The sequence below is a fragment of the Polypterus senegalus genome, chromosome 5 (assembly GCF_016835505.1).
Source record: "Polypterus senegalus isolate Bchr_013 chromosome 5, ASM1683550v1, whole genome shotgun sequence".
NCBI classification, from domain to species: Eukaryota; Metazoa; Chordata; class Cladistia; order Polypteriformes; family Polypteridae; genus Polypterus; species Polypterus senegalus.
The window spans coordinates 61,949,261-61,971,776 of NC_053158.1; the positions used below are offsets into that span (position 1 = coordinate 61,949,261).

The 22,516-nt window shown below is 36.8% G+C and overlaps 1 protein-coding gene across 8 annotated transcripts in view; it reads left to right on the forward strand.

The window, feature by feature from the left end:
* The window catches only part of LOC120530306 (zinc finger protein 521), a 504,246-nt gene that overhangs the window by 68,716 nt on the left and 413,014 nt on the right, over nucleotides 1-22,516 (forward strand). The gene's annotated exons all lie outside the window — the stretch shown is intronic.

Sequence of the window (22,516 nt, forward strand, 5' to 3'; positions counted from 1 at the left end):
ACTAATTTTTCAAGCCCAAAAATATTTGTTATTATTATATAAATGTATTTTCAATTGTATTTTGTGTCCATGTAGATAGATAGATAGATAGATAGATAGATAGATAGATAGATAGATAGATAGATAGATAGATAGATAGATACATTTAAATAGTAATGCAAATATTTCATATGTATGATCTTTAACAGGTACCTAATTCATGATGGTTAAATTGATGACAGGAAAGCAAATAAAGTAACTGGATTGAATGCTGATCATTTAGAAGGTTAAGCTAGCCATGCAGTTTTCTGAGCTCACTAATTTTAGGCTGCATGGAGGGGGTAGTAGTGTTGACAGCATATATGGTTCTTCTATGCATACATCTCCACAGTAGATAGTTTTCTTATAACTATTCCAGTCTTTTGGATAAGCTCATTGTGTAAGCATCTAAGCAATAAATATATTAAATATTGTAAACAAAATTGAGTTGAAGGTGAAACAAATCAGCAGTTATGGCACTTTTTGAGTAATTCAATTAACTTTTATATTCTAAATATTGTTTGTTGATACCTCTTGCAGACTGGATAGTTTGCTCCTTGGAATCAATTATTATTAGATGTTATTTAGACATTATGGAAGAGGCAAGGAATAAGTCAATAAGGGAAGAATTCCTTAAACATTCTTCTTCATTCTATTCTTTTTTGACCCTTTGTGTTATCACTAGTTACAATTCTGCAATTTCATAGAAAAGAATTTGGAGATTTCAAAGGATTTTATTGTTACAACAAAACAAATGAATCTTTTCAGAAATAGAGTAGAAATGTGCAAAATTTATTGTCAAACATTTCTGTTTTGGAACATTGAGGTATGTGCATGACTAATGCTACAGCTCAAATGTCTCTCTCTCCTTCTGCCTCTCATAGATAATTCATCCATGAGTGTATTTTAATGAAAACGTGCATTTTGGCCCAAACACTTTTTATACAGAGCTGCTAGTATATAACTAAAAACACATCTTTTACCCTGTTATGTAACTTAGTTTTCATGCATATTCAAATGATTGCATTTAATTCTGATTTGATTACATGCTCAGTGTATAGTTATATAGTACTTCAATCTTATAAACCTGAACATTAGGGTTAAGTTTATACATAAATCTCACATCCCATCCCCCACAGCAATTCAGGCAGCATTTTGAGGCAAGGCACTATAAAATGACTGGAGATTAACTGATAGGGAATTATTTTTTTTTTCTGCTGGTTTGTTTTTCTTTCATTTCTTTTTGCTGTGTATATATTTCGCCAAAAGGTGCCTTTTTAGACTCTTTAATTTGCAAAGCTTTTATGCTTATCTTTTGGATAACATTAATGCTAACCAAATCACTGCTGAATAGCCATGTTGTTCTGATTATCTTTGAAGGGATTCACTTGATAAAACCATTGACAGCTGAAATGATGGTCTGTTCCAGTGTTTATTTCTAGAAACATGTCAAAAGCCCACACTTTTTAAGTGCTTTTTCTGTAGTTTAAAGGGAACAGTTCCTGCTGAATATAGTACACTTTAGCCATTAAGGTGTCATATTTAAAAAACAATTTGTACTGTCAGTAGCATATTTCTAGCAGTCTTCCACTCTTTTTGTTTGTACATATTTGAATGATTTAAATGTTCAATTTAAGAGATTCATTCAATGCAGAATCCCCCTTTGGGTCAAATTGTGTTATTTGTTCTCCAGATGAAATGCAATTTATGTGGATCTTGGCTGGGCAAGAATTATAGTCATTTTTTTATAATCTTGACTTGTATGCAATACTCAGCAAGTAAATAGTTTTAAAAAGGCATTTCAGATATTTTATGGAAATTAATTTCTAGATATATCTGTTTAAAATATGTGCTTTAAATGTGTGTTTTAAATGTCTGAATGGTTGTTGTCTTTTGCTCACTAAACCTGGCCTTACTTTAGCATTGACACTATTCTGTTAATGCTTAGAGGCACATTCCCTAAATCGCTTTCTGCTAGATGACAATAATAAAATATTTGGGTTTGGAGACTCAGATTTGATAAGAATGCTCAGGTAAACATGTTGGTTTAATGTAAGCAGTTGTTTACATGTATTGTTTAATGTAACAGTATGCAGTCTGATTATATGTTACCAGAGTATAGCATCACTCCATAGAAGTGCCAGTTTGGTAGCCATTCTGGTAATTAACATTTTTTGTTTCTTGTTTGTTCAACAAAACAAACCTGATAAATGAACATAAATGTTCCAAAGAAATACTTTCACAATAACGTCAATGACTTTTTTTACTTCTTGGGTGCATACCATATATATATATGGTTGTGCATTAACAATTATTGCAAGGCATTTATGAAGTTATTAAATAAAATGGTAAGAACAAACTTTTTGTTGCCTTTCTTCATGTAAATCTCATGTGTAATAGACTCCCAACAGCGATAGAACAGTTGTTGGCATTCCAACATGTATGTCTACTTGTGTTTGATCTTCCTTTTCATATGCAGCATTTTTTGCAAATTTTAATTGTATTCAACGTTAATATCTAAAAAGAGAAATTAAAGATTTAAGTGATGATAAACTAGTAAGCATTTGTGTCATACAAAACTGCCATTGTTAAAAGCAGACTTAGGACTGTGATACATCGTGGAATCATTGCTAGCAGTGTGTTTTTATCCTGCCTATTCAAGCAAACATTTTTGGTGAAGCTCTTTTTGCTGTATGCCAGAGTCTCAGTCTATTAATTTTGCTCCCCCACTATAACAAATGACATCTTTCTGAAGTGCAGCTGCAGTTTTGATTATGTGACGTTTTTTAAAGAAAGTATTTCAGTTTACACCCTATATGCCGATATTTTAACAGCCATCATGTTTTTTTTTCTGTAAAGGTTTTCTCATGGTTATGGCTCAGTTTTCTACAGGCATTTTACCTGTAACTTACATGCACATCATGACTAATACTTGCTGTTAGTTTCTTACCTTTTTGTGATTGAGGAGTAGAGATTTGGAAACATTACACTGAATTAGAAACCAAACACACGCAGGGTTCGATCGATTGTGTTAACTTCCATACAGGGACAAAACTAAAGTTGTAAATCAGCTATTATTAGAATTATATTTATTACCTTAGTGAAGACTAGCCTTTTCTTTAGTTATATTCAAAATTAGGTAGCATTCGACACCCCTCACTCTTACAAGGCTGGTATTTCCCATGTTACTCATTAGCGCATATGTCACAACAATAAAGCATCCCCAGACGCAAGTGCAGCACAAATGCAGATGATGTCATCAGGAATACAACAAAAATAATAATAACCATTAAGAAAAATAAATAACAAGGAATCTCAACGTTAAAAAATGTTCCAGACATGCAAAGATAATGTTAAACATGTATCGATCCTGACAATGGAATTTAAAAAACATTAACATCATTTTGTCACTATACCACAGCATAGAAGTCTGCCAGCTCTCACTTCTTGTGAACCCACTATTGTGAATTTGTTATTCTTTACATTATATTTTAAATGTAAAGTTTGACTGCACCACTGATAATGCAGCAAAATACAAATCTGCTTTTCATTTTGGTGGTGAGTTGTAAGACTGTTGTGGTCTTATCTACAGAGATGGATCAAGTTTTATCATACTTTTATATGCCAGGCCTCATTCAATGTTTACATTTACTGCTTCTCTAGTCTTCCCCACTGCAGTACAAAGATCTGTTTTTATACCAAAGCCTTTCTTCTCACCCCCTTATTAAAAAATGTGTGGAGATGCTTCATTTCACTTTCGAAATTCTGCTTGCTGGATACTGAATATGCCACGTAATTCAGTTTAAAACTCCTGAATTATAGTCTCGGAAACAATTTCTCTGTAAGAAACATCTGTTTTGTGTTTATGAGATGTGTGTTCCAGCATTCAGCTCAGTGTTAAGGCTGTCCCATCATAATATATGCTCAGGAAAGATTAAATATTTTTTGTGGTAGTCTACTTATCCAAATAATTTAAGGATTTATATACAGTATATACACTGCATGTGTGTGTGTTTTTTTTTTATTTCTCCTGTGTAGCCCCATTTAAATGGGCTACTTAGTGAAACACCATGGTGCCTTGCAAATGGATCTCCAATTAAAGTAATTTTACAAGCACACTTAATGCCTGCCTAGGTATTTGTCATTCAGAAAAATAAAATGTTACATTTATCCTTTTTGGCAATAATATCTTCATTTCCTCCAGAATATTTTTTGTATCAATGGTAGTAATCATAACAATTCAGCTAATCAGAATGAGTGGATATTTGCACTGAATGCCAGAATAACATGAGAGATTTTTATAAAGGCAGCAGGTTGGTTGTTTTTTTTTTCATGCAAATGAAGAATATTTTTGAGAGATGACACAGTGGCAGCCAAATGTTAGTAAATCAAAATGAGTTTTTTTCTCATTTCCTAATGATATGCATGTTAGGTTGACTGGCACCTCTGTACTTGCCAACAAAATATGTGTACATATGGATGTGTGTTGTAAGTGTCCCCTGTAATAGTACTTCATCCAGATCTTCCAAGAAAGGGTCTGGTCACATGTGCCCTTTGAAACCTATATTGAAATAAGGAGTTTCATTTAATAAAATTAGGGTGATGTACAGGGGAGTGGGTCGATGATGATAAAATATTTTTTGTACGTCTTTAGAGATTACTAGATAATGGGACAACAAAAAGCCCACAGCAATAGATAAATTAAATCTCAGGTCAGAGACTTGTGGAAAGAGTAATAAAGTGAAACAAAATGCTCAGAATGACATGAGAATCAATCCATAGAGGTGCACATCTCATTTTATGGCCTAAAAAAATTAATAGGACCAAATCTGGTTCATTCTGTGCCTTGGAAGTCTTAGCTTAAGGGTCACCACACTGACTTCACATCTTCAGGGTTACCTATAAGTCTGTGAGAGAATTACCGGAGTCTTATTTAGAAGAAGGTCAATAGACCCAAACTGTGCCAGATGTCTAGATCAGTGGTACCGAACTCTTGCTGTGGAGGTTTGCAAGTGGCTGCAGGTTTTCATTCCAGCCAGTTTTGAAATTAGAGGTCAGACCTAGAGGATAATGAAACTTGGTATTTAATTATATAGTGTGACAGATTGGGGGCGCTCTTGCTCCCTTGAACCCCTGTCCACGACTCCAGATACCAGGTAAAAGTCCAATAGTTTACTTTATTAATTCGCCACAGTGCACAAAGCACCCTCTCCTCCACTGTGCTCATACAATACCAATAATAAACACAATAATCCAATCCTCCAACTCCCAGACGCGTTGCCACCCTTCCACCCAGCTCAGCTCTCCGTCTGGGAGCTCCCGCAGTCCTTTTATATATCCTGACCCGGAAGTGTTCCCAATCCCCAGTCCATGTGATCCTGTATCACTTCCGGGTCAGGTAAAAGTTCTTTTCTTCACCCCGGAAGCCTGTCGTTCTTCCTTTGACGATCTTCCGGGTCATAGGGCACAAATAAGTTTGGTCCTCCCTGCAGCTCCCTCTTGCAGCCCCTGTGGTATCCAGCAGGGTGTTGTATAAAAACTACATAGTCTATGACTCCCTGCTGGTCTTCGGGGCACCTCCATACTGCAGGGAGGGCTCCATCTGGCGGCCTGGGGGTATTGGCCGGGATGACAAGTCGGCCACATCTCACAATAGCTTGTTAATACTTTAATTTTTCCAAGTCAAATTGTAGATTTTTCATTTTCTGAGTACATTTTCCATATTTTTGTGGTCCGGAACAGATTTGTACTTCTTGCTCCTTCCCTCCTCTTTCATTTATTTTGAATCTTTTTACTAACACACATAGTTCATAATGCATATACAGAAGGACAGAAAGACGTTAGATGGAGAGCTGGTGGTTTCTTTATCATTTGCACCTCATTATTAACTGATGTCTGGTTACGAAAACAGGTAACAATTAAAACCTAAATGCAACATTTTAAAACTATAACAGGCAATTAAAGGTTCTGAATCATAACAAATACGTTAACTAAAATGAAGTCCAAAAAACATTGCTTTAATAGTAAATAGATGAGTTCTAATTAAAAATTTGGTTAAAATAAAAACCTGCAGCCACTGTGGAGTTCAAGGACTGGACGTGAGCACTCCTGGTCTAGATCCGTAAGAGACAGATACAGGTTCTGGCAGAGGCAGGCTCCTAGATTTTATAAGGCAAACTCTGACCCCAAAAGAAATTTCCCCGGGATGGAATATAAATCTATGTGCCCAGATGGCATTAGAGCTACAACAAAGAAAAAAAACAAAAAAAAGAATATTAATATCTAGGGCGGCATGGTGGTGCAGTGGTAGCACTGCTGACTCGCAGTTAGGAGACCTGGGTTTGCTTCTGTGTGGAGTTTGCATGTTCTCCACGTGTCTGCGTGGTTTTCCTCTGGGTGCTCTGGTTTCCTCACACAGTCCAAAGGCATGCAGGTTAGGTGCATTGGTGATCCTAAATTGTCCCTAGTGTGTGCTTGGTGTGTGGGTGTGTGTGCTCTGTGGTGAGCTGGCGCTCAGCCCAGGATTTTTTCTTACCTTACGCCCTGTGTTGGCTGGGATTGGCTCCAGCAGAAACCTATGACCCTGTAGTTAGGATATAGCGGGTTGGATAATGGGTGGATGGAATACCTTGCATGGAAGAAGAAAGAGGCAGAGATAGAGAACAGGTAAGGAAAGGTAGAAGCTAATGGAAAATCAGTTGAACTTGTCAGGGATACTGATGCCAGTAAAGCTAGGCTCAGTGAGACTTATTGTTGTTTATTGTTTTGCATGTGTTTTTGAAGTGATTCTTACTGTTAGCCTCCCCTATTGTGAAATAAATGTCTCCTTTTTATGAAATATTGAGTCCATCTGAATCAATGTTGCATTTTACAATGTAAGTTAAATATGAACAAAGTATGCATGACTGCAATAACCATTGCATTGTAACATTAAATAACAGGCAGGATTTGAGGCATTATTTTGCAAATGTGCTTGTCTGAAATTGGCTGCTTTTTTATTGTAATTGGGGAATGAACTGTTATCAGTCAAATCATGGAGTGAGTGCTGTTCTTTATATCCAGTTTATGAAAGCCACTTTCATCTTTGCTTCATTTTTGTGAGGAAAAGAAAACAACACTGCATAAATTTTACATACAGTGCTTGCGTAATGAAACATGCTAAGTAAACCAGGGGCCATGTCATAAACACAGATATACCTTTGCTACAATGGAAAAAAGATTCTTCTAAAGCAAGAGTTGCTTAATACTTTATGAGGTAAAAAGTGAAGTAAAACATGCTCACATGGGAGATGTCCAAACCTACACGAAAGCTTTAACTGCATAGTCTCTATTTGTTCCTTGCAGTGTTGACTTATGGAATTGATAAATAATCTGACACACATCTTTGGGCATGTGAAAGGGAAACCACAGTACCTGGAAGAAAACACGTGTTGACTCCACAAAGACAACAATAAGGCGAGGCATTCAAATCTAGGATACTGGTTTTGGGATGCAGCAGTTCTCACCACTGAACCATCTTGTCTCCCTCAAATAATGCAGTTTTTGGCAAAATTGAAAACAATTTGTGGTTAGTACTGCTGCTATGTCATTATTCAAGGATGCTTAGCTCAATATTTCACTCCAGTGACTGTCTGTGTTGAGTCTGTATTTTGTTAAGTTTTCCAAAGACATATGTCATAGGCATAATATCCTGGTGGGCTGGTGTAGGTGAAAGAAGTAGTGGTTCTGACATCCTGTCTATGGTTGTACTCGCCTTGCTTTTGATGATGTGTGGAAAGCCTTTGATTCTCTGTGACCTTATAATTGGAATAAGCAGGTTCAAAAATAATTGAAAGTGTAGATGGATATATTTTCAGCTTTAGAAAATTCGAACAGTTCTGAGATAAGACAACAGTAATTAAGATGAAAGGAAGTTTAAGCAAAAGTAATTTTCTGTTACAAATCAAGTACCTTTATATGCATACTGTACAGTATAGACTATCTATATTACATACAGGTAAAATTCCATTACAACAAATATCTTTACAATGAAATTTTCATTACAACAAAATATTTTTATGGTCCCGACAGTTTCCCCACATGACACGAGTCTATAGAAATCTCGTTACTATAAAATACATTCAGCAGATACTTTAGTTAGAACGAAGTGCACAAGACCTTGAAATGCCTGAATGAAACATCCACAGAGCAGTTAGTTCTGTGGTCACAGCACAGTTGTACACAATCCACAAACAGAAACACTGTCATTTTTTTTTCTTTCTTCGAACTTTACTCATACTGTTTTTTTTTTTTTTTTCTGTTTTTGTTTTCGGTGGTTTTCAGTGATACCTTTTGTTTATTGCTCATCAACATTTGAAAAACATCCATTGGAATTTAACTCATTGTCACCCTCATATGGAAATGGCAGACACGAAAAAATGATAACAGTTCATATTAAAAAAAAAAATCTTAACATTTTTGCAGCTCTCGATTGCGGCAAAACGAAAAAAGACGTTGCCAGTGAATTCGGAATTTCACTTTTGACACTGTCAACTTTCTTCAAAGACTGAGCAAAAAAAGAAGAAAAATCCAAACATATGCAAACTGCTGCATTTGAAGACAACGAAAAAGAAGTTTTTATGTGGTTCAGTGATGCTTGTTCAAGAAACATTCCTATTAATGCGGCACTCATTAAAGAAAATGTGAGGTTTCTAACTCTCTTGGGACCTCCCCTACCTGGACAACATGCCGAAGAGCATCCCAAAGTGCGATCACCATGTGTGTGGAAGACTATCAATTGCCGGAGCAAGAGCAGGCTCACGGCCCTGCTACGGCTCTTCACCGAAGCAAACAGAAAAGATCCCAATGAGTGATGCAAGGAACATTGTAAATGCAGGGTAAATGATTACTTGGCTACTAACCTGGCCACGACCCTGTCTGACTGCTGTATCTGGTTATAGGAATGTGGCAGATCACGCTACAATAAATAACCGTACTGTTCCTGTTTCAAGCTGAATAAAGCTGGTTTTGTTAAAGTATTGACACTAAGCCTCATGTTTTGGGGTGCAAGACAGGGACTTATAGTGCAACCCCAATCTTTTATGATTTGCTTTTGTGGCGCTTCACTGCAGCGCTGTGACCCTGCTGTTGCCCTGCCCCGGCAACGGACAATCTTCCACAGACGCGGCAATCTCATTTCGGGACGCACTTCAGTGTGTCGTTCCCATTGGGTGAGGAGTGGGGTGAGGGATCCTAAAAGAGTTCAGAAACCTCACAATATGAAGAAGAAGAAAAGGATGATTCAGCTTCTGATTGATAACTGTGATGCTCACAACATGCTTCAACAAGCAGATTATTTTCGCATTGAATTCCTCCAACCCAATTTCACAGCAGTGCTTCAGCCATTGGATTTGGACGTCATTCGCACCCTTAAAGTGTATTATGGCAAGGAAATGCTGTGAAAAATTCTCGTCAGCATAATTTGTAGACAGTAGAAGATTAAAATTAACTTGAATGAAGCTATTGAAATGATTACAAATGCCTGGACGCAAGTTAAAGAAAGCACTACAGTGACAAATACAGAATCTCATTACAACAAAATATTTTTTAGGTCCCTGGCAGCTCGTTATATATATATATAAGGCCAAAGGTGTTGATCTTTAGCATGCTTCATAAATTTTGTGCATGCTTGAAAGAAGATTAAATCACTGAAAGTCACTATTTAACAGGGAGATATGCAGAAGATTCACTAAAGTGAGGTGGCCCTTTGGATCCTCTTCACCCTTCTTTCTGTCTCTCTCGGTTTTCAGTTTCCTTGGTAACTTCTTGGGCCTTTACAAACATCAATACATGTTTTGGTGCCCATTTCGTATGTTTTACATGTGATGTGGCTAGTCCTTTAAGCATGTACCTTTTCCTATTATATCTCAATTCTAATTCACTTGGCTCACAACTGATACTGACATATTTTTTTAACAGAAAGCTACTTATTGCACACAAATTTGATCCTGGAGATCAATGGAGAATGAGAATTGATAACGTAGTAGTTAGATACCTTTCTGGTAATTCCAAAATTCTTTCCTCTGATGTAAGTTTTATATAAATGTTTTTAGGAACCATCCAAAATTTGGTCTTGTTTTGGATAAAGAAAACCATAAAGGTCAACCTTGATTTTATAAACATAAAAGTGTATACAGTATATAGTCATTGAGAACAAATGTCATCAAAGGATAAAAAATATTTCCTTATTATTTTATGATCAATATTTATTGTACTTGTGATTAATGTAAAGAAAGAAACTGAAAAACAGGTACCTGCTAAAATAGACTATAATAGAATGCACATTCTGCTATCTCTAGGGAGACATGTGCTAAACAAATATGTACTCATTGTTAAACTAAGATAAATTAAAGTTAAAATGGCACAAATGAACTGTGTGAAGGGCATCTTCACTCCTCCCCACTTGCATTTTTTTACTGCAGCACTGTAGGAAGAGGAATGTATAGATTATCTGATGTCCTCAGTGCGATTGGTGATATTGATTGCACTAATGAGGGACTTTGGGAAGGCAAATGCCTACGAGAAGCTTCTGGAAATCCCCAAAAGAGCTGCAACAGACAGCAAATTGAGACTGGTAAAAGGGAGCCTGAAAGTCTTATACGTCTAGAATGCCTTCAGATCAAGTTTTACTAAAAAAAAAAAATACAGCTTTTTATTCTCTGAAAATAAAATGAGCACTGGCACACTAAATTCAGTGGTTATGCAGCCTTTTTCTTAGATCATATAGAAACTTGCTGATGACATGATTAAGGGTGTAGAACAAAATTATGGGGCTTGGAATTTCTGCAGGGGATTCATAGCATTCATTTAATCTTGCAAAAACCATTGGTGTGGAAACACATTTTAAAAGATTGTTTTATTAGTTTCTTAAGCCGAAAGTACAAAATACAAGAGTGATTTTTTTCATTAAAAAATGTTGTAAATCAAATATGTTTCTTATTGGCCTTAAGTGCACGTCTTTCGTAACTTGAACGGTCATTACTAACTATGAGCACAACAACTTTTCTATGATGAAATGCTTACATTGACATTTTTGGACATTTTAGAAAATTCACCAGTGGCATCATTAGATGCCATAATGCTCATGATCCACAGCAAATGCACTTTACAGTAAGAAATTATGGATCCAGATAGGACAGATGTGGCACCATTTGATCCATCTCAGGTGGCTGCATAAATGCTTGGCTGACTTCAATTCCTGCCAAATCCAAACAAGCACAACGCACATGACATGCATAATAGGCAGCAATGTAAATAGTGTTTCGGAGGTCATAGCATTTAATTCTGATCCAAATAAGGTAACCATATCTTTTAGAGAACCTTTGACTGGAGAAGATGAGATTTACGTCTTTCATAATAGGATTCAGGGATTAATTGCTAAATCAAATAGTTTATTGTAGCAACTTGATGAGGCTTATTGTATGTATAGTATCAGAAATTTGAAACTGTTTTAGTTAGTGGTATTGGGTTGCACAGAGTTCTTTTCAGCTGTTGTAGTAGGATTTTGTTTTTACAAATGCACAATTTATTCACATTTTGGAAATTTGTTATAAATTGGAATAATGTCATGAGATCTGAATATAAAACAAATGGTATAAAACAGTAGGTTATTGACAGACAGTAATAATTTTACTATGTTCTGTGCATATTACTATTTCATACTAAACAATTTTAGTTAAAATGTTACATATTTAACAAGGAGGGATGGCTGCATCTCATTTGTGGGTGCAAACAGCAGAGGTGGAAAAGTATTGAATAAAATAATGACGAAAGATGATAACAAAAAATAGGCATGAGTCTTCCAGTTGATGATGCAGTTTAAGGATTATTTGAGTTTTAATAAATATTTTAGCCCCACATTGAAAAGATACATTCATTTTATTAGTTTATTTTTGTTGCTGAGTATCCTTTTAGAATAGACTCCCGCTACCTTTGACCCTTAACCTTTAGATTAAATTGGTAAATGAATAAAGTAGTTGTAGGAGCTCTAGACAGTGTAGATTGACCAACCTAGAAAAAATGCATTATATACAGTAATTACAGATAGTTATTAGTATAGTGAATGAGGTGAATGAAATACATTACTGTATGTGTATGCATATATTTAGTACATACATTTTTTTTTAATTTTTATGTGTGGTAGACACAGACTATTTCCTTCCCTAATGCTTTCCAGTACTTCCATTTTACAGTCTTCAAACACTGACAGCAATGTGTTTATAATTAAAGCCTGAAAAAGAAATAAGAGATAGTAAATGACAAGAAGCATCTTTGGACTTGAGGGAAAAGGTTAATTCACTCCAGATGTAAGCAAGTGTAATAACATAGACATATGGCATGACCATACTCTTTCAAAAAAAGAATATGGTTCTTATTTTCATTAATTTACATAGGTCTAGTGATCATGATTTTTATGGTAGATTCTAACCACCCCCTGTTTTACAGCAAGACCAGCTGGTATACATTTTTTCTTTGTAGGGACATTTGTATAGGGTACAGTGAAATTTGGACTTCTTGATGATATCATTGCTTGTGTATAATGGAGTTTCGTTGACAATTCAGACAGAGCCTATTAGTTCTTATATACATTGTGGGGAGGAGAATTCAATATTTTTAGAATATACAAATCTAACTGCATTTTAGGTAGGTACAGAATTAAAAAGAAACATTTTCTATTCTGAATATGGGGTCCACCAGCTTCATTTTCACACTGTTTTCAGTATTAATATTTTTTTTCATGTTTCTTTCGTTCATAATAGTATTGCTTCTTAGGATCCAAGATGGCCACATCATTGTGAAGTCAAGCAGCATGTATGAACAGTGACACAATGGGAATGGCAATGTTTATTGCCATGTGATGTCATCGCTGCCATTTTCCCTTGAAAAGAAGCCTAGGACTCTGTTTTGCTGTGTATATTCTGATATTTGTTGAATAGCTGGTCAAGTTGGTGTTCTTTTTAATGAGTATTTGTTTAGCACTTAGCCTTTTTGTTTGTGCTCTTTTTTCTTTGCATTTTTTAAAGGTTTTTAAGAATTTTTTGGGCTACCCTTATTTATTTTTCAGTAAGCTGGGATTTGTTGTGTTTTAGTAGCTAACTGTTGTAGTGAGGTTTCTCACACTTGTTACATAGGACCAAGTGAGTGCATTTAACCCTTATGTGTTTTACTGCAGTGCCGGCTTTATTAGCGCCTTCATCAGAAAATTATAGCCTGTTAGGTGAAATTGTTGATGAAAATGTTGACATGACTTCAAAATACAGTGTTTCAAACATCCATATGTTTAACTTATTTACTTAAAATTTGGTTTGTGTGAACCTTAAAAGAGCTAATAATGTAATGCAACATATCCTCTGTAATTCACCTTCTTTGCTAATTGAATAGATATGCTTAGCACATTTTGGTTGTGAACATCTCTGAGAGTAGGTGCCCAGGTTGCAGAGACATTATACAGATTTATTTAAAAAGTATGTTTCTATGTCCCTGTGATCTGACACAGTGCAATTTGTTTTTTTTGGGGTTTGTATTGAATGCCCCGCCAATGTACTACCCATACCTACAGATCTACAGGAACCGAGGAACCTTGACCATGCGCTGTGAAAGCAGTAACAAGAGATATGCTGTATGGGCAGGGCTGTGAGGTCGGTACACAAAATCTCCAACTCCAACTCCTCAGTTTATGGTACCATCAACTCTAACTTCAACTTTTCTCTTAGACTAATATATCTACTATGTTGATTTAAAGCACACAACATACAAGATACAAGGCACTTCATCACTGCCAGTGTGAATCAACAAGCTACTTTAACCTGTTAAAGTTTGTGTTTAAAAGCTGTAGCAATGTTACTGAGGCTTATAAACACTAAGTAACATTAAACATAAGGCCGAAATTAGAAAATTTAAAAAGCTATATTTCTATCGAAAGTCTCGAAGAAAAAAATTGTTTAATCAAATCAGTTGTGAGACATGCCGAGACACCACCAGACTGAGGCCATATCTTTATACAAAAGCACACTTTTATTCAATACAGTCCCGCACAGCACACAGTGCTCCCAGCACCAATCACCCCTAATAGGAGCCTTCTTCATCTTACTGTCCGTGGGCCGCCTTTTCCTCTCTCCACGGGAGCTTTGTCCTGCTCCCACTCCCGACTCTCGCTCCCTGATTGTATGGAGGTGGCCCCTTTTATTCCCACCTGGATGTGCTCCAGGTGCTTGATGACGTCCTTCTGGCAGCACTTCCTGGTGTGGTGGAAGTGCTGCCCTTACACCCGGAAGCACTCTGGGCGTCCCTGGAAGGATCTTCCTCCATCTTCCCGGGTGTGGTGGAAGTGAACGTTTCCCGGGCTCCATGAGGCTTGGGGCGCCCCCTGGCGGTGGCCACGGGCCCCAATGGGCTTGAGTCTCCTTGGTCCTCTCCCGTGGTCCTCTCCCAATCCAGGGCGGTTGCCCCCTCGTGGCCCGGAGGACAAATATGCCACCTCCCGGTCCATTCAGGCATCCCGGCTGGATCTGTCCCCGAGCCTCCTGTGACACAGTATATGTGAAATTGGAAATTTTACATTTATTCAGAGACAGAGTCAGAGTCGGTATATTTTTTACCAACTCTGACACTGACTGCAATAACCTAATAATTGCTCCACAGCCTGAGTATGGGACAAATGAAACGACCATTTAGATGTGTATCGTGTAAAGGCACACATTTGTGGTTTGTTAATTAACAGAATTAAGTACAAGTGCATTCTTTTTGAATCACCCTTCATATTATAAAGTGGGAAAACATGGATGCACCCAGAAGAGCAAGAGGGATAGGAATAGAAAGAGCAAGGGATTTGAAGCAGTGAATTAAATGAGAATTATGTACTGAAGTTTAGCAAGACACACAATTTTTTACTTTAGAGATACATATTGTGACCTTAGAAAACAGGCAACTAGAGGTATAGTTTATTTGTGCTTGTTTCATCAATCTATCAGCATTATACTGGCAACCAATGAAGTTTTTTTTTATGATGACATTACTCTCTCATATTTACAGTTGGAATTGTTCCTTGTATTTGTTTGGCAGTTATCTTCACTCAGTGTTTTTTCTTCCATGATATCTATTGTATATCTTTAGCCTGAAGGTTTACCTACAAATATTGGACGATACAATGCAAAATTGATTCGTAATTGGAAACAAGATTAAAATAGTTAATGAATAAAACAGATTCAGAAAGCAGATTTAGGCTTTGTTTTGGGACCTTCTTAATTACACACCCTTCTTATGGCCCTAACTAGATGGTGGGAGAGGATTAACAGGGAACTGACTATGTCATGATGAGCATAAAATGAACTTTTTTAGTGGGCTGGTAACTATCCTTTAATAGATTGTCTTGGATCACACATGCTTTGAATGCTTGCATTATCAATACAATTATATTTAGTTAAGATTTTCAGGCATTAGTTTATTATTTTGTTTTGTAAGTAAGGTAACTATTCTCATTTGTTCTTGTAATGTTTATCTGGTGAGGAAATAATATTCTGTGCCTTTGGTCTTTTAGGAGATCTGTGATCACAGCACAACACACGTTTTGATAGTAAATCTTTAAAATTTTGAAATTAAATTTAGCTCCGAAAGTGAAATATTTACTGCCATCTGTTGTTCTTCATTTGTATACTTAAAATAAAAATGACCCTCTTCAGGGGTCCAACTTGTATTATGTCAGTTCTATTTGAACACATTAAGAGTTTTAGTCAAGTTTTTTGTAACTGACCATCATTTTTCTGAACCCAGTTTATCCAGTTCAGAGATGCTGTGAGCCAGGGAGTATTCCACAACACTGGAAAGTATGAAAACCAACCCTAGTTTTAACAATAAATAGCTAGAACCAGCTTGGTGGAAATCTTGACAATTCACAATTGCTTTAACTGTATGTCAGATGTTGTTCGGCCAGTTACTATAATTCATGTAGGTAATAAAGGAATCTTATATAGAGAGTGACATTGTGGTACAGTGTTTAGCACTGATGAAAGACAGCTTCAGTTGACTGTGTCTGAATGTTGGTTCGGCAATGTCTTTATGGTGCTTGCATGTTCTTCTTCCAAAAACGTGTAGGATATGGTAGCCAGTTGCACTAAATTGACCCAGCGTGAGTGAGTATGCACTTTAATATATTGCTTGCTTATCTAGGATTGGTTCCCACCATGTTACAGTTGCTGCCGCTATAGAGTCCAAATTGATATAATCTCATGTAATTTATAGCCTTTGCAACTAGCTTGCATCTCTAGTTTTTCATATAAATTCTTAGCCATATACACATTTAAATTTTGATTTTGTGTTTGGTCTTTACATTGTTCAGTGCTCAGTTCTTCAACTCTCCCTCCTCTCTCAGAGCCAAGAGGAAATAGTCTCTCTTAGAGCTTTGTTGCTTTGTGGAAAATGACACTAAAGGAAATATTCCCATGAGCCACACCTTCTTGGTTAATGTCTTAAATTTTTAGAAATCGACATACCCTTGTGGGCTTGAGTGCACAGTATTGTAACTGACCTTTTAAATAAGTGCATTTTGCTGTTTCTATACTTGTTAGCAGACGTTAACTGAAAAAAAAAATAAAAAATTTGCAATGGTGAACACCTTTTAAAGTAAACATCTGAGAGTAGTTGGGTTCTTTTATTGCAGTTTGTTTAGAACTCAGTGTTTAGTTTGTAAAGTGATCCTGTAGTTGCTGCAGCTAATGGCCTCATACCTTTTGTGCTGTCTTCCAAAGCCATTCACACAAGTCTTTAAAATCCTTACCATTTTTCAAAGACTTCTTGAAAGAATAAATAATTTACATGCATGTAACAAAGCAGGATGCTAACGTAATAGACCAGACTTTCACCAAAAGGGGAAGAAAGGCAAAATAGTAATACAGTAGGCTACACTTTGCTGAGCTCCAGTACATCCAGGACCAGATTAATGGGTCTTTGCCTGCCCACTCCCACCTACCCTACTGTCCTCAAGTTAGAAGGAGCCACATTCCACTGTTATCCTAGGAAAGTAAAAACAATGAAGCAGAACCATGAAATAAAATACAGAAAACTGTGAAGTAGTATTTGGACCACCCCATCACCACAAAATGAATGAATGATAAGTAAATGTAAGATATGACTGTAGGGCTGACCACGAAGCATATTATTCATTTTTTCTGGCCTGAAAATCAATGAGAAATATTGTGCTTTGTTTCAAAAAGTCAGACGCTCCCACTAATGGAATAAATGGTGGTGTTGACAATCAGATCGCCTTAAAGTGGGAGCCTGTCACAGGTCAGAAAGAAAAAAAAAATGTCATCTGTCACTACTTTTGCTCTAGTACATTGTGTGCAAACAAACCATCAGTTTTTGGCACATCAGAGAATGCAGCTGTATAGAGAGGTGCTGCTTTCATTTGGCAACAGTAATTCATATTTAATATTCATATTCAGACAGATACCTCTACACTGTGAAAACAAACAAACTGTGTTTATTTTGTTTCTGTGAAGTTTATGGCATTAATGTGCCACCTGTTTGTAATAAAGTGTCAGAAATCTTGGAAACATTCCCTTACAACTGAAGAGAATCAAAAACAAGTCCGACTGCGTTGAAAGAGCAGTAGCTGCTTGCTTCAGATTTCTCAGAGTTGGTGTTAGTCCAAGTGAAGAATGCTTTATTCGGCTTGCCATATCCGTAAATGTTGTTAGAACAGCAGCAAACCCTTAGATAGCATTAGTGCAGATGACTCTTTGAATTGTAAATAGAAACCCCCACTAGGCTGTGACATGCTTTTTTCGGAAGCATTTCATTTTAAGCACCATTATAAACTTCAGTTTCCTGTTTCTTGATTTGATGACTTGGTAATGTTCACACACGGCCTGGTGCATCTTTTTGACATAGGTTGGGGGGTGGTGATAGAATACTCTTCTCTTTAAAACCCGAGGATCTCTGCTCAGAGATTTGATTGTGATTTTGCCTTCCCCCTTTGTTTATTTTTTTCTATTACAGAAAACCATAGCTGGGTCACATGCCCTTCTTGGCCCCCTTATTTTGGTAGTGTTATGTGGTCAGCAGGCCATCCATTGTGATAAATAAAAAGTAATAGACAACACCTGCTGTGAAGAGAAAATAAATGAAAAATGGCAATGACGGTGCATCTTCAGAAGTGAAAAATTGAAGCCTATTAGGTGAGACATGTAAGATTACACTGCCTATCAAGAAATGTTTAATTTTCTCAATTGAATGAAAGGTAATACACTTTTGTTGTGGCTAAGTAAACAAATGTCATCGGGTGAATTTGAGAATAGGTTTTACTTTAAATATATAAAAAAAATTTTTTTCAAATTTAGAGCAAACTTCTTTGTTCTGGAACAGCATTTTCTTTCCTTGGGACCATATTCTGTCTTTGCACGGTTGGCCAGTGCAGGTCTTATGGGATGTCGAATGAATGATTCAGCATATAACCATCATTTTGTGACCTTAGCTGACCCAAACATTTGAAGACTAGCCAAACAAAAGCTATCTAGATAATGGGGTTTGCTGAGAATGAAGTAGAAAAATCATAGTACTTACTGCACTAACTTGAATGTAACACCATACATTATATATATAAAATAGATCATGGTAGTTAAATTTATAATAAATACATATACAGTATATGGGCCACTAACAGTTCTAAAGATGATCTGTTTGCAGGTTGGATGGATTAGCAAGTCTAAACTGAGTGGACAAGAGCCTCAGCACGAGTGTCCAGTGCCCCCATCAAGGGTGCAGGGACGTTCTTAGGTATACGCAAACTACGCATTCGCGTACGGCCCCAAAAGTGACTTACAATTTTTTTTTTTTTTTTGTCGGGCTGTGGGCCTGGGGCCCCTGTCATGCCCCTGGCACTGCAGCCGTCTGTGTCAGTCCCTCACGTCGTGTGTCACGATGCCCTCTTCATCCTCAATTTTATCATTCTTTTCTGGACGTTTTATTAGAACACCTTCCCCCCATCCGGGGCCTGCACATGCGGGGCCTGCATGTTTCTGAACCGCGTAGGGCCCCCAAACTGCTAAGAACGGCCCTGAAGGGTGATTCCTATCTTGTGTCTATACGCTGCCATTTCACCCTTTATAGGAATAAGCAGTTGGGAAAAAAATTCTGGATGTACAGTATAACTGCTTAATTCACAAATTCAATGTAGCACTCAAAAGCAAAGGTAGGAGTCTGTCCATGCAAATGATATGGCAAACATCTCTATAGCAAAAAGAGAATTACTATATACTTCTGTGCCTTTTAGCCTTAGGTTTAAATATCGGAATAGTGGCGTGTAGACAGAAGTAATCAAATGAAGATTGTCTTCTCGGTATCTCAGATGGAGTTAAATTTTTATCTATTTATTTATTACATAATTTTTACTGTGTGATATTTTTACCAGTGCTAAGTATCTGAGACTTCATATTTCATTGAGAGATGTGTATCTGGACTGGGATTCTCTGGGATACAGCATCAAAATTGTGGGCATGGGAGCATTTCACTTTAATGCAGGCAGGAAGAGAAAGATGCTGAAATGGAAAGCTACTTTGGAGGTAAAGATCTCAAGGTAAATTCAGGAAAGACCATGATGTTTGGAGGTAAAGGAACAGCAGACATAGAAGAGGTGGATGTCTTGGCGGTAAAGGTGTTGGGAGAAACTCAATGCAAGACACAGGCTGTCAGAATTGCATGCATAAAAGAATTATTGTTATGTAGGGCAGTCTGTAGGCTTCATGTGCTTTTAGAAAGACTGCAGTTGGGGTGCAGAATACTAATATAGTAAGTGTAAATATAGACATTAGTAATGGAGTTGTTTTGAAGAAAGCAGTAAGGTTTTGCTACCATGGTCACATGTTTAGTACAGAAGAGGTGCAAGTACAGCAGTGATAGTGAGAGTGCAAGGTGCATAGGCAAATTTTAAATTGTGCCCCATTTTAAAGGTCCCCTTCTGGCATGGAAGGGTAAAGTTTATGAAAGCTGTGTGTTGAGTTGGTATACTCTATGGGAGAGAGACATGGTCGTTCAAAGCGAAACATGAAGCAAAGCTGGAGAGAACAGAGATGAGAATGATTTGATGGACATGTGGAGTGTGAAAATGAATCGTGAGTTACTTTGTATGAAGATGATAGACTAATGTGGGAGTGAGAAGCTAAGGATGATTGGGTGATGAGGTGTACCAATGTGTAGGCAGAGGGGGATGAGTCCTAAAGGAGGTCAAACAAGACAAGGATGAAAGTGGTGAAAAGAATGAGTCTCACCGCAAAGGATGCTCAGGACCAGGGTTAGTGGAGGAAATGGAGGCATTTGGCTGACCTGGATTATCCCACAACACTTGCCATTAAACCAGTGATTATAATGATTCCGATAGGAATATACTGTCAGAACTAAGAATGTGAGACAAATGTGTGATTTAAAATTGCCCGTAATGCTTTATAAAACTGCAATAAAAAATCTTGTTGCTTTGAATATGGACAAAAAACCCACTACACTGTAAAAATGCCTTTTTTGTTTATATATTTTAAGTCCAATTGTAATTCCTTTACTTTAATGATGTAATTTCTGAGTGCCAGGTAAACATATTGAGAAGACCGAGCTGGCAGATGTGCAAAGTACAAAAGGAAAAAAGAGATTAAAACCACCAAGTATAGCAGATGGGAAAGTGAGACAATTTGAACAGGGTTTTGACTGGTTTTACATTCTGCTAGAAAGAAGCAGAACTATCTGAGCTATGATCCACATGGCAAATGTTATATTGGACAACAGACACAAATCAAGTACCGCTGCCTTTCAATCATAAGTTTATTTACTGCTCCCCAGTCAAACAAAATTGTGTTTCAGAGAGAAGCAAGATGTTCTCCTTGCTATCATTAAGCAAGAAACAATAGCAAAATGAGTTGTACATGAGCAGCAAGACATTTGTCCCTGTGATTCTGTAAGATAGTAAAGGTGTTGTTCAGGAGCGGCCAGAGATTTCTGTGAGAGCGATTGGGCATGGGATTAAGCACATCATGCAGCTTTATCAAGTAAATGTTTTGTTCTGATAGAACGCTTAAATAATGATACATTGTTAAAAATTAAATTTTGTTATAGCTCTAAAGACTGCTTAGATGTAACATTTGTAGGTCTTCTGAGCATACTTGCACTGAGTAGTATATAAATTGTTTTTCCTATTTATTCAAAAGCATTGCCTAATTTAAAATATGTTAGAAGAAGCACAGCCTTAATCAACTATTCCATTAAAAATAAAAAAAAGAGAAAGAAAAACGCAACCCAAATGAGAATGTGAAAAGCATCTGCGACAGGCGGAATTAAAGTGCTGCACATTGAGTTTTGAAAAGGCAGTTGAAGTCTGCCAGTGATCCATTTCTTGCCTTGTGCAATGCTGTGGTGCTATTAATGCCAGTCAGGTTGTGTGTATGGATTCAGGAAAATTATTTATTCCTCATTGACTCCTGACAGTTATTGTACCTAGGAACTGGGTAACGTGTTCTGAAGTGAGCAATTATGGAAATGTTTACTTCACTGGCTGCATGTAAATGTGCACAGAGAATGTGCTAGAATTTTTCCTTGGGGGTATTTAATTCTCTTTAGGGCCACAGAAATCAAATGATTTCTTTTTTTCAAATGCTGTTTCCACCCCACCCATATCCCCCTTCCTAACCTCCTCCTTTGCAAAATGCTATAATGCAGCTGAATAATGATGAATGTTTTGCAGAGGAATACTAACAGAATTAGTGAAACACATTTTAAGGTGAAGGTTTATTAAAATAATCTTCTTCCTCTGTTTTTGCTTCTCCGCGGTTTCATTTTGGCATGTCTATACATAACAACAAGCAAGCAAAATAATATGGAGTATTAAAATGACAGTCTCGAAAATCGTCCTTTTTGCTTTATTTTGCCATTGGGTTTTCTCTGCACTGAGCAGTTAAAAAATACCAATAGTCTGAAGTATCATTTTGACAATAGCAGTTGTTTACAGCACCATGTATCTTGCAGAGGCAATTTGGACAACTCCAATAGAAAGGAGTCAAGTGTTAGATGAATCCTTGGAAGAATAGACCTTTGTTGATTTGGACATAGTGACTTCAAAATGACATCCCTCTATCTTTAGTAAGCAATAACAGAAAAGAAAACGTTTTAGTGTTCATAATTTATCAGCACATATCTGCATTATTCTGATTTAAAGAGTGTTTTAATAGGATTGGACTTGTATCTTCTTCATGTCTATTTAACGGTAGGTACAGCTTTTTCTTTTTTTTTGCCGCAGCTGTATGGTTATTCTTATATTGGATAATTCTGACAGAAAATATTTATTTCTGCTATGAAAAAAACTTGTATTAAGTATTTTAAGAGGGAAAACTTGGGCAACAATATTGCTTAGGAAATTATGGTGCATTGAACTGTTTTAGTACACTTTGGCACCTGACTTCTTTTGCCTGTTATCTTTCATGCAGTT